At 35.1% G+C, this 11834-nt stretch overlaps 1 pseudogene; it reads left to right on the top strand.

The window, feature by feature from the left end:
* The first annotated feature begins 3765 nt into the window (after positions 1-3765).
* Positions 3766-11465, top strand: LOC149173604 (subtilisin-like protease SBT5.3; annotated as a pseudogene).
* The last annotated feature ends 369 nt before the right edge of the window (positions 11466-11834 follow it).

Genomic DNA, 11834 nt, shown 5'->3' with positions numbered 1-11834 from the left:
AAAAAAAAAAATTGCTAAGAAATGGAGATCCCATCGGCCCTGGAAAGTGCTATGATACCACTTGTTATGCTCTTAACCTACAAAATGATACCCAAATACAGAATATGCGAAGAAAAGATACCTAGAACACAGAATAGCAATGATTTTATTATTCAGAGAGTAATGTTCACTTGCCTCCTCGAGGGGGAAACCTCCAATAGAGCAGAGCTCGACTACAAAATAAGACACGATGCTCATCGCAGGGAGTCTCTATCCTTTATATATGACTCATACATGCAATACCACGGGCCAATACCGTGGGTTATTAATACCATCTATCTAATACTACGGCCCATTTGCAACTAACTGTGGCTCCGTCATTAATTGCAGATTAACCACTTACAATTATTAATATGGGCTTTATTGACTCTTAACTATGACGTGATCCCATTACATAAATAAGGGGGTTAGGGTGGGACCCTAATAGTAAAGACCTTTACTTCTAAGTAAATCCACAATGTAGGACCGCCATTGGAAGTAGTTGGTGCTGTCAAGAATAACTTGGCATGGACTTTCCATTTTAAAAAAAACTGAAGCTATAGATGCTGAAACTAAGTGTTTCAATGGAAAGATCTCGAAAAATTAGGCTGTTTCAAAAAATGGTTCTGAAAACGGCTTCCGGATGAAGAAGTTATGGCTTTTTGAAGAAAATTTGATGAAGTCGCCGACGAAGTGCGGGAATGTGCGGAAATGAAAAATCCGCCCCCACAAAATGGAGACTTGAATCCAAGACCTCTATTCTCATAAATTAGCTTTGGACCAAGTGAGCTATACAAAAAGTTTGAGAGAGAGAGAGAGGGGAGGGGGGGGTGAAGCTTTGGATTGCGTGCTTGCTTTGAGAAAGCTCTTTTTCCCTACAAAACAAAAAACACAAAACCCAACATGGAAATACAAAAAAAACAAACCTTACGGCTCGAAGTTAGCTTTAGCCGGAAACTAAATATTTTTCTCAATGTTTCTGATTTTCCGAGATCACACTAAGGTGTAGTGGAAAAGAGCATACGCATGAGAAAATTCCTTCCTTTCTGTTTCTGATTTGCCCAGATCGCACAGACTCGCGGGGAAAAGAGCATACGCAGAAATCAAAGGTTCAGATCTAGTAATAAAAAAGGCTAAATAAACCGAAACTGAAATAAACAGAGAGAAAATGACTGTAAACTGCAAATAAACACTGTATACCTCCAAATCTTAAAAATGACGTAGCTAGGGCTACCGGAAACCTTTTCGCGTGAAACGAAAGGGGTTCCTCACCAGAACAGATGCTACCAACACAACAGAGCAGTCCTCGCGGCCTAAAAGCAGTCAGAAACAGTAGATCTAGGAAACGGTTGTCGGATGCAGTTCTACCGGCTTTAGATTTGGATCACCAACGGACGCAGCCCTCAAATAGCTCTGATACCATGTAGGAATTTACATGGTAAGTTCCTCAGACAGAACACCAAAGGACACTGCTCACAAACAGATCACAGATCAATACACCAGTATTTTGACGTGGTTAAAACCCTCAAAGAGGGAAACAGTCCACGACCTGAGCCAACGCGACCACTTCAGACAATTTATTAATAAAAGAATGAAAATTTACATATGCTTCTCTCATAGACAGATTACCCTACAAATCACCCTCCATGCTCTTTAAATAGAGATCATGGACCAATCGGGTGTTAAGCCACGGATCAAGTGTCGGTAATACCGAGGAGAGAATGAACCGTCGGATCACTACATATCGTGACCGTCAGATTGTAAGTTACAAAATGTATATAGTAAAGAAACACACTTTACCTAACTCTATCCTAGACCAAGTTGTACTTAATTATTTCCTATGTGTCGGAATATCCTAAGAAAAACATTGCCCTTGCTTCCCTGGATAAAGCAAACACTTTTTCAGAGAAAGGCCAATAATCCCGTCACAAATTTGCATATCTTCCACCAAGTGCACGCTCAACACCTTTAGGCCGACGAGGGAATAATCCGACTAGGAGAAGGGGGGAAGACCTGACATTGCATAAATTCTAGACAATTGCAATACTCTTTAGAGGACTGAAGAACTATGAAAGGTTTAACATCTTATTGAATAGTTAATAAACTGACATGCGATGTGCATGGGGTAGCTTGGCTATGCCACCCTACTTCCTAAATGCCATAGGAAATGATAGGGTGGCAGACACCCTCCCCAACCTCCAATGCCATATTATCAATCACCCCAATTATAAACATTTACCAGCCATTTAATTCATATAAATGTATTTATTTTTAACTTTAATGTAAAAAAAAACTGATTATAAAAAAAATTTATATCTATAAAAATAAAAATAAAAAATAAAAATAGAACCCACTATAACGCATCATACAAATCTCTCTCTGCGAAAAATTAGAAAAACAAAAAATAGAACCTGCCATAAAGCGTCATACAAATCTATGAAAAAGGAAAAAGAAAACTAGAACTTACTATAAAGCATCATACAAATCATCATAAAATATATTATATAAATCTAATTGTGAAGAGCATGCTTTTTTTAGAATAAAATATATTATAGAAATCTAATTGTGAAGAGCATGCTTTTTTTTGAGAATATAAATGCAGACTAAATTGGATTAAAATTGAATTAGAACTATTATTATAAAATTCCAAGTCAACCTTCACAGTCTTCGTTTCATCGGATTTCCTCTCTCAGCGTCCGCGTATGCTTAGTATCCTGGTCGTTAGGTGGTGAATGCCCTCCTCTGTGCAAAGAATTGTGATGAAAGAAATTCCCTACCCGGAAAGAAATGGTCACTTCTCCATGTAACTCGAAATATACAGCTTTCAAATCCAATCATATGATTCGATCAGATTCTTGTAATCCGGCATGAAAATTGCCATATTCTTTGGGATTGAGGCGAAAACAGAATTCTCGTCCTCTATCCATATATATTGTCGTACTCGTGCATATAGATTCAATGCATTTAGAACTCTATGTAAGAGTTCTGTGTGAGCAGGCGAGGCAGAAGCAGCCATGGCCTACATAGCGGTTTTGTTTTTGCCTCTTGTGTTGTTATCGCCATTTATTGACTCAACCTTAGGGGCTAAACAGGCAAGAAGTAATATCTTGTTTACTGTGTCAGTTTTCGTTCTGACCATGGATGGCGAATGCTGCTTTACTATTTTAGTATTATTATCGTATGCGTTTTCTGCTGCTTCACACCGAAGATTTGTGATGACTGTGATATGTGCTTTGACTGAAGTGAATTTTTTTTTGGGATTGAGGAGTGTGATTTCTAAGTTACTCAGGTTAGGGTAAAAAGATAAAGGGTTTTTATAGGGTTAAATAATGTGGTTTTTAAAGATATTTTTAATATGTAGTAAAATTAAATTAGATGATATGGTCCAGTTTAATGAAATTTTTAAAATATGGAAAAATAAAACCAGATAACATGTTTCAGTTTAATGAAGTCCCAACTATTATTTTATATATATATATATGGATAATTGCATATTCTAAAATCTGGAAAAGGGTTAAACAATTGACCTCTCCATTGGAGATTCCTGATTATATATATATTTCCTTCGAAATAATTGCATATTCCTAAATCCTGATATATAAAAAAAATTAAAAGAATAATAATTGCATATTCCTAAATCCTGATATATAAAAAAAAATAAAAAAATAACAACTGACCTCTCCCTTCTCCATCATATTCAAAGATATTCTTGAAATCTACGGTGTGCTGTGATTTCTGAAAAATGAATGCAAATTATTCTGCTGTATCAACAATGTAAAGTAGTCTTCAACCTGTAATGTATCTTAATTGACATTTCAATTTGTTATGTTATTGCTTTGGCTGTTGCAGTCTTATGTGGTGTACTTGGGAGGACAGCATGATGAGAGTCTGGAACACGAACTGGTAGCTGATTCTCATCATGGGCTTTTGGGATCAATACTAGGAAGGTAATGTTTAAATGCTTGGATGTCGTATATGTTATAAAATGTCTAATAGTTTTATTTTATTTCTGTATGAGTATAGATATCAAATTTTAATCATGATATATCAGTATGTTTCTTATATTTTTGAGAACATCATATGAAAAATTACAGTAAAGAGACAGCCAAGGAGGCAATATTCTACTCTTATACAAGATCCATCAATGGTTTTGCTGCTACTCTTGAAGAAAAACACGCCCACGCTCTCTCAGGTGAATTGTTTAGCATCATTAAACCATATTTTGATTCTCTCTCTGTTTCAGTGAATGAATGAATGGATGTTCAAGCTAGGAGATCCAATGAATTTAGGATTTCTACCTATATATATGAAATGAATTTAGGATTTCTAACTATATATATGATGCTGCTGTTGAGCGTTGTTTTTTTATTCAGAGCATGAATTTAGGATTTCTAACTATATATAAATCTTCTGTTGGGCGTTGTTTTTTTATTCAGAGCTTCCACAGGTACTGTCTGTGTTTGTTAACAGAAGAAGAACTCTGCACACAACTAATTCATGGGGATTTCTAGGCTTAGAGGAAAATGGTGGTGGAGAGTCTGAAACTGAAGTAATTCCTCGCCACTCTCTGTGGAGAAAGTCTAATTTTGGGAAGGATGTTATCGTTGCTAACATAGATTCAGGTGACCCCCCATGATATCCATAGAAATAGCTCATTCTCTCTCTCTCTGTATATTCTCCTAATCAGGCAATACTAAAATGAGCTCATTTGATTTCTTTGGTTTATGTTTCTGTTCTTGCTAAAGGGGTGTGGCCTGAATCTAAGAGTTTCGATGACACCGGTTATGGGCATGTTCCTTCTCGATGGAAAGGGATCTGCCAAGAAGGCACAAATTTCACTGCAGCACAATGCAACAGGTGCTTCCATTAAAATCCATTTCATCAATCAGCGTTTTACCCAATTGAAGTAATCCCAATTGTTTATAAATCTTCTTCTTTTTGGGGTCTACATGTCAGTTTAGTGGCTTCTCAGAAGAATCTTGATTGAATGTTAAAAAAACCCATGTTCTTTTTATGTTTATAACTTTAACAAGTAACTTATTCTTGCACACACTTACGTTTTCTTCTTTGTTCTTGCAATATTCCTTACAGTCTAATGTCGTTATTTTTTCTTATTGTTACATTCTATCTCTAAGGGAAAAAACAATCAACTGCATTTTTGTGCTTGACAGATTGTTACTTTATTGTTGTCTTCAGAATCCAACTCCTCCATTGTAGGAGAGAAAACCTGCTTAAAGAATCAGGACCTCTACTTTATGTATTCATAGAATAAAGGTTTGACACTCTATAGTGTCTTGTACAATAGGGATTCGATGGTTTGACACTCTATAGTGTCTTGTACAATAGGGATTCGATAGTGAGGCAGCTCTCCTGACCATTTCTTTATAGAATCAAAGTTTCATTATCCAATGTGTTGTTTGCAACAGGAAATTGATTGGAGCCAGGTACTTCATCAAGGGATATGAGGCTAAAAATGGGCCTTTCAATATAACAGGCGATTTTCTTTCTCCACGAGATGCAGACGGACATGGTACTCATACTTTGTCTACTGCGGGTGGGAATTTTGTGAAAAATGCAAGTGTAAATGGATATGGAAAAGGGATTGCAAAAGGAGGAGCTCGTCGTGCTAGAGTTGCAGCCTACAAAGTCTGTTGGGGTGATTGCTATGATGCAGATATTCTTGCAGCCTTCGATGCAGGGATACATGACGGAGTTGATGTGTTCTCTGTTTCGATTGGATCCTACCCTCGTCATTATTATTTTGAGGATGCAATTGCAATTGGAGCGTTCCATGCAGTCCAAAGAGGAAGGGTAGTTGTCTGTTCTGCTGGAAATTCTGGTCCAGATCCGTGGTCAGTTGAAAATGTGGCACCATGGATCATAACTGTGGGAGCAAGCAGCCTTAACAGACAATTTCCTTCGGTGCTGTTTTTGGAAACAACAGGACATACGTAGTGAGTATACCCTTCTCTGAAAGTTCATTTTTGTTTTGGGTAAATGTGAATGTATATTTAATTCAACATCTGAAATCTATGTACAAAATCTTCCCATGAGAGAATTATTAACTCCTAGCTCTTCCATACGTTGTACTATATTTTATCATTATTATTGGATTGGTTAAGCGTGTTTATATGTGAATAGTTTATTTTAAGTTTCAGAAGAATTTTTAACTAATCAATTTATATTTAGGTGTCTGATAGAGATATTCTTTCAATAATTTGATAATATAATAAAAATATGTCTATATTTGTAGTATCATATCTATTAAATAAAATATTTAACGCAACTTTTTTTATTTGAAAATCATGTATATCTCACATCGTTTACATAGTATTAGAGCCAATATAGACCGGACTCTCTGACAAAAGGATCCATGATCATGGTATACTCTCTGACAAAAGGATCCATGATCATGGTATTGTAGTATTTTTAATCCTCTTTAGTAATGTGGAAATAATGTAAGTAATGTAAATTGTTTTATGAATATTGATATGATTTATTTATAACATTATGTTAGGATTTGTTTGTAATGTTAGGATCTTCAAAAAATAGTTGTTATGATTTGTTTGTAATGTTATTTGTTTGTAATGTTATGATTTCCAAAAATCAGCGATTAAGATGGTAAGAGTGTTAGTGAAGTTTTGTCGTAAGAATTGATTCGACATTGCATTAATCATGATGGAGCTATTGTGCATGGTTATTATTAATTGATTGCTCAAACAAAATCAGGTTTTGGAGATAGTATGGAAGTCTTGGTTGTGACATAGAGATCCAAAGAATTAGGCTTTTGGGATTCCAACTTTGCATTAATAGATTTTTTTGAGTATAGTTCTTTGAAGTGTGGAGGTTGAAAATTCATGACATCCATTTTACTATGTGGACTTTCCATCATGATATCATTGACGCCAAAACCAACACTCACTAATGGTAGAGATCCATAATTGGTCCTACCATTAAAGATGATCTCCATTGTGTGAATGCATCTTAATCTTGAGAGTGGATGGGTATTAACATAATTAAGCCGACAATGAATAAAAGTGTCATTCATGCATTGAAGCTTAAAAGAACCTAGTGAGAAACTATCATCATAATCATGTTACTACCTGTACATGTAGATTGTTCTCATGCACCCATATTTATGTGGAATTAACCATATCAATTGGTTACATGGTGAGTGTAACCTAATGTATCCAATGCCAAACATTTCCTCTTGTTTCTTTGCAATTATTGAGATAACCTTCATAATGGAAATTTCTTTGCAAAACGGTTGGCAAGATTTCCTTGGAATTGTCATTAAGTTAGTAAAATCCATAAAATTTAGCATGTAGCCTTGGTGTTTGAGTTTAGGGAACTCATTTAGTGCTCACAAGGAACTATAACTTTATTGTGGAAAACTTTTGTGGTCTTCAATATTCATGTGCATTTTATAGTAGATTCAACATGCTACATGGGAAGCTAATGTTAGTTAAAGATAAGTCATACAAATATGGTTTTCATTTCTATGCATGTCTAAGTAATGGTAAACAAAATTGATTGACTAATTGGTTGGGGATGGAAAAATATGTAAAACCAATAAATGAATGTAGAGAAGCATCTAGGCTTAGAATAACCTAGACATAGGAGGAATGCATCATTTATGCTTGCATTGGGGGGTCAAATAATAATTTGACATCTCTACAATTGGGTTCAAACACGAGGGACGATATCAAGGCAAATGTACAATTGGGTTGAGTGACAAAAGAGAGAATTTAATGTAATCATACATGGATCACTAGTTTTTGTGCCAACATATACTTTCGTTGAAGGCTTATGTTAGGCCATGGCGACATGTTCCTAGTCAAATTGTGTGGTACCAATGTTTGGCTTGAATGTACATTTTGTTCCCAATGGGTGAGATTGCAATAAGAATTACAATGATGTTTGAGATGTAGCAAAGAGTTTTCTTTTAGAGTTTGGTCCAAAGGATGTTGATGATAGTTCTTCTGTCAACAATGGGAATAAAAGGGTGATGGAAAAACAAGGTAAAGTTTATGTGTTTTCTTCAATAAAAGACCTTGTAACTATAATAGATGGTATGATGGTACATGTTCTTGAAAATTTTGAGCTTGTATTTTTCGTAGAGTTTGTACATAGGATAAGTATTGTGTGGTACCTAGGAGATATTATAAAAGCTTCTACCAAGTATGTGCATGACATAGAGTGTGCTAATGCTATGTATCTATATCTATCTATATGACATGTAAAAAGCATGTTACTATAAGCCTTGGATAGTCATGCATACCCCTTTCCCATGTTTCCCTGATGATTTAAATAAATTTGTATAGTATAGTGCAAAGCCTTTATTGTGGAGTTTGTAGCACTTGAAAGAGTGGTCCATGTGTCAGTTAGAATTCTTTACTATTGTGTTAGTTGTAGAATTTGAGAGGTATCAATAAAAAAACCTCAAGTTTTCTTGACTTTTAGGTAGAGACCATTAGGAAGTTGAATGAACCATGTCCCTAAAGGACATCCTACTATGCTAGCAATTATAGTAATTAGGTGCCCATGTGTTTTGATTGAAATTTTAGAGGTGTACATGATGAAGGTACAAGAATCAAGATATAGAGATAGACTTTGTTGATAAAAACGTCTTTTATTCATGTGAAGCAAGTGTTGTAGAGGGGTAGATGATGATAAAGGCCTAACCTAATAGAGATTGACACAAATTACTCATTAATAGGGAATGTTGGAATTATTAACTCCTACTTGCTTTATGCATTATTATGTAATGCTTGAACATATAATAAAGTTATGATTGTTATTGGATTAGTCATTATAAGATAAAGTCGATCTCATTTGCTTCTAAGTTCTAGAAAATTGTTAAATCTAATTATTCACTTATGTATATATATTTGTCTTATTACATATTTTGAATAAACACTTAAACACACATTTCCGATATCTAAATTACTATATCTACTTTCCCATTTCTCTACATTCCCGATAAATACCTAAGAACAAATATATCTACTTTCCCATTTCTCTACATTCCCGATAAATACCTAAGAACAAATACCGTATAACAAGTAGACACCAAAATAAACTAATAAAATTACACCCATTTCATTCCATTCCATTAAATTTTGAAAGGTCAAAAGAGAAACAAAGTACTTCCAAGAATATGAAGGTAATTTCCAACATTGACATTTTCCAGGGAAATGGTGCTGATGGAACTTTCCATTATGTTCTTCTACAAAAGTAAAAAATTTGATGTATTGTACTTTTGAACTTTAATGGAATTTTTGTTGAACCTTTTAGAAGGCGGCCTGTGAAGGCCATTGAAGTCAACAAAGCTGATCGCTTGCATTATTCTTTTAGAAGTAAAAAAAACTTCTTACGCTATCTTTGTTTATGTTTGATGCCAGGGACAAAGCATATCGAAGTTCCGGTTACCAGAGAAAAAATTGTATCCTCTGGTATCTTCAATTGATATTGCAGCTCCAAAGACCGATACTTTATTTGCGTATGTTACATTACTACCAATTTTAGTAGTTTTCATAATAACCATGAGTCCACTTATCAACAGGACATTTTATTTTCAAAGAGGAAACTAGTATGACTTTGAGGATAAGTTTTAACAGTTTTATGGGAGTAATGTTGCAGACAACTTTGCTTGGACGAATCTCTGGATCCCCAGAAAGCTAAAGGAAAGATTGTTGTTTGCCTTCGTGGTACGAATTCAAGAGTTGAGAAAGGTGAAACCGTTCGTGAGGCCGGGGGGTTAGGCATGATTCTCGCCAATGATCCTCCAAATGCCAACGACGTCTTTGCAGATGCTCAAATTCTTCCTGCTACACAGTTGACTGCAACTGATGGGGCAGAAGTCTTTAAATACATCAATTCTACAGTGTAGGTTTTCAAGACAGCTATTTTATTTTATATTAACACCACATTAAAAAGGGTTCTAGTCAATGAAGGACCTTACAGGAAGCATCCTAATTTGGCATAAAATCGTATTCATTCAGGTCCCCTGTTGCTTACATTTCTCCTCCAACAACAAAACGGCTTGCAAAACCAGCTCCAGTGATGACAGCCTTTTCCTCTCAGGGCCCAAATCTTGCTAATCCAGGCATCCTCAAGGTCATAATCAGAATCCAATCCTCAAATCTTAATGTGTTTACACAATAATGATATTCCATTGTATGTTACTGCAATTTTTCACAAATAAAAGTTTTGAACTGTACTGTTTCTCCATTGCAGCCTGATATTACAGCTCCAGGGTTGAACATCCTAGCAGCATATTCAATGGCAGCCTCACCAACTGGTCTCCCATCCGATCATTCGCATCTACCTTTCAATATAATGTCCGGCACATCTATGTCGTGCCCGCATGTTGCTGGTGTTGCAGCTTTATTAAAGGGAGCACATCCTGATTGGAGCCCTGCAGCTATCAGATCTGCCATTATGACTACAGGTACATACCTTTTTATCCATCTGTTTGCACATATACACACAAAATCATCAATTTCTTTTATTACGGGAATGATTTTTCATTTTCATTAGGAAAACTCACATTTTCACTGCAGTTATGGTGGGTTCATTAGAACTGAATATAGTGATTTGGGAATATTACTGAATATGATAGTCAAATAATTGACCTCTGTTAGAACTCTATATAATCAGATTTTGGGAATATTCCAAAATCTCATAAACAAAAATCAAATCAATTATTTCACCTAGCTTCTAAACAAATTCCAAAATATTCTCAAATAAACAATCAAAATTAGATATCCCTATCAAACATTATAATGTTGTAACTATAATGAATAATATCTAAATTGTTAATATGTAATAAATTGCCATCCTTTTGATTTCTTTTTCTGTTCTATTTTCCTTTGTATATTACAGCCACAAAATTGGACAACACTAATGAGCCCATCCAGGATGCATCAAACCAAACAGCAGGTCCTTTTAACTATGGTGCAGGTCATGTTAATCCGAATGTGGCTGGAAATCCAGGGCTAGTCTATGATCTATCACCCGAAGATTACTACAATTTTTTCTGCGCCTTAAATTATTCTTCATCACAGATCAGGGCCATAATAGGAAAGGAATTCTCATGTCCAGCACTCCCATCGAAGATCGATAACCTCAACTATCCTTCCATTACAGTCGCACAATTGCAGGGAACCGCGATTGTGAACAGAACGCTGAAAAATGTGGCAGAGGGACATGCTACTTATAAAGCGGAGGTGACGGGTCCTCCTGGAGTTTTGGTGTCAGTGAATCCCACAGAACTGGAGTTTTCAAAGATAGGGGAGAAGAAATCTTTTACTATAACATTCAGTGCAAAAAAATTTTCAGGGGACTTTGTATTTGGGTCCCTATCCTGGAATCATGATCGATTTTCAGTGGTAAGTCCCATTGTTGTGGGTGATGTGACTAACCAGCGCGGCCTGAATCACTAACCAACCAACCATTGTTGATTGATTTTTTTCACGCATGTGAAAGATTGATGAAATAAAGCAATAAAACGACATATTGATGAAATGAAGCCATAAAATGGAACGTTTCTTTGTTTGTTTGTGTTGCCGGTACTTCTGTATTGGTTTCAATCATAGTTTTGAAAATAAAATCATAATTTTGGAAATAAGTTATTATTATAATTGTTTTATTAGTTGACTTGATTTATGAGAATTTAATTTAATTATTATTTTATTAATTATGATGTATGTTTTATTAATTATTTTAAAAATAATTTGTATCAATTTAATCCATGAGATTTAAATGATTTGAATATTAAATTTTATGATTTATATAATATTTTATAACATTTC

The sequence above is a fragment of the Pinus tabuliformis genome, chromosome 4_2 (genome assembly GCF_031772625.1).
Source record: "Pinus tabuliformis cultivar Carrire ecotype Pingquan chromosome 4_2, CPIR1, whole genome shotgun sequence".
NCBI lineage: Eukaryota > Viridiplantae > Streptophyta > Pinopsida > Pinales > Pinaceae > Pinus > Pinus tabuliformis.
This window is presented reverse-complemented; position numbering and strand designations above follow the sequence as displayed.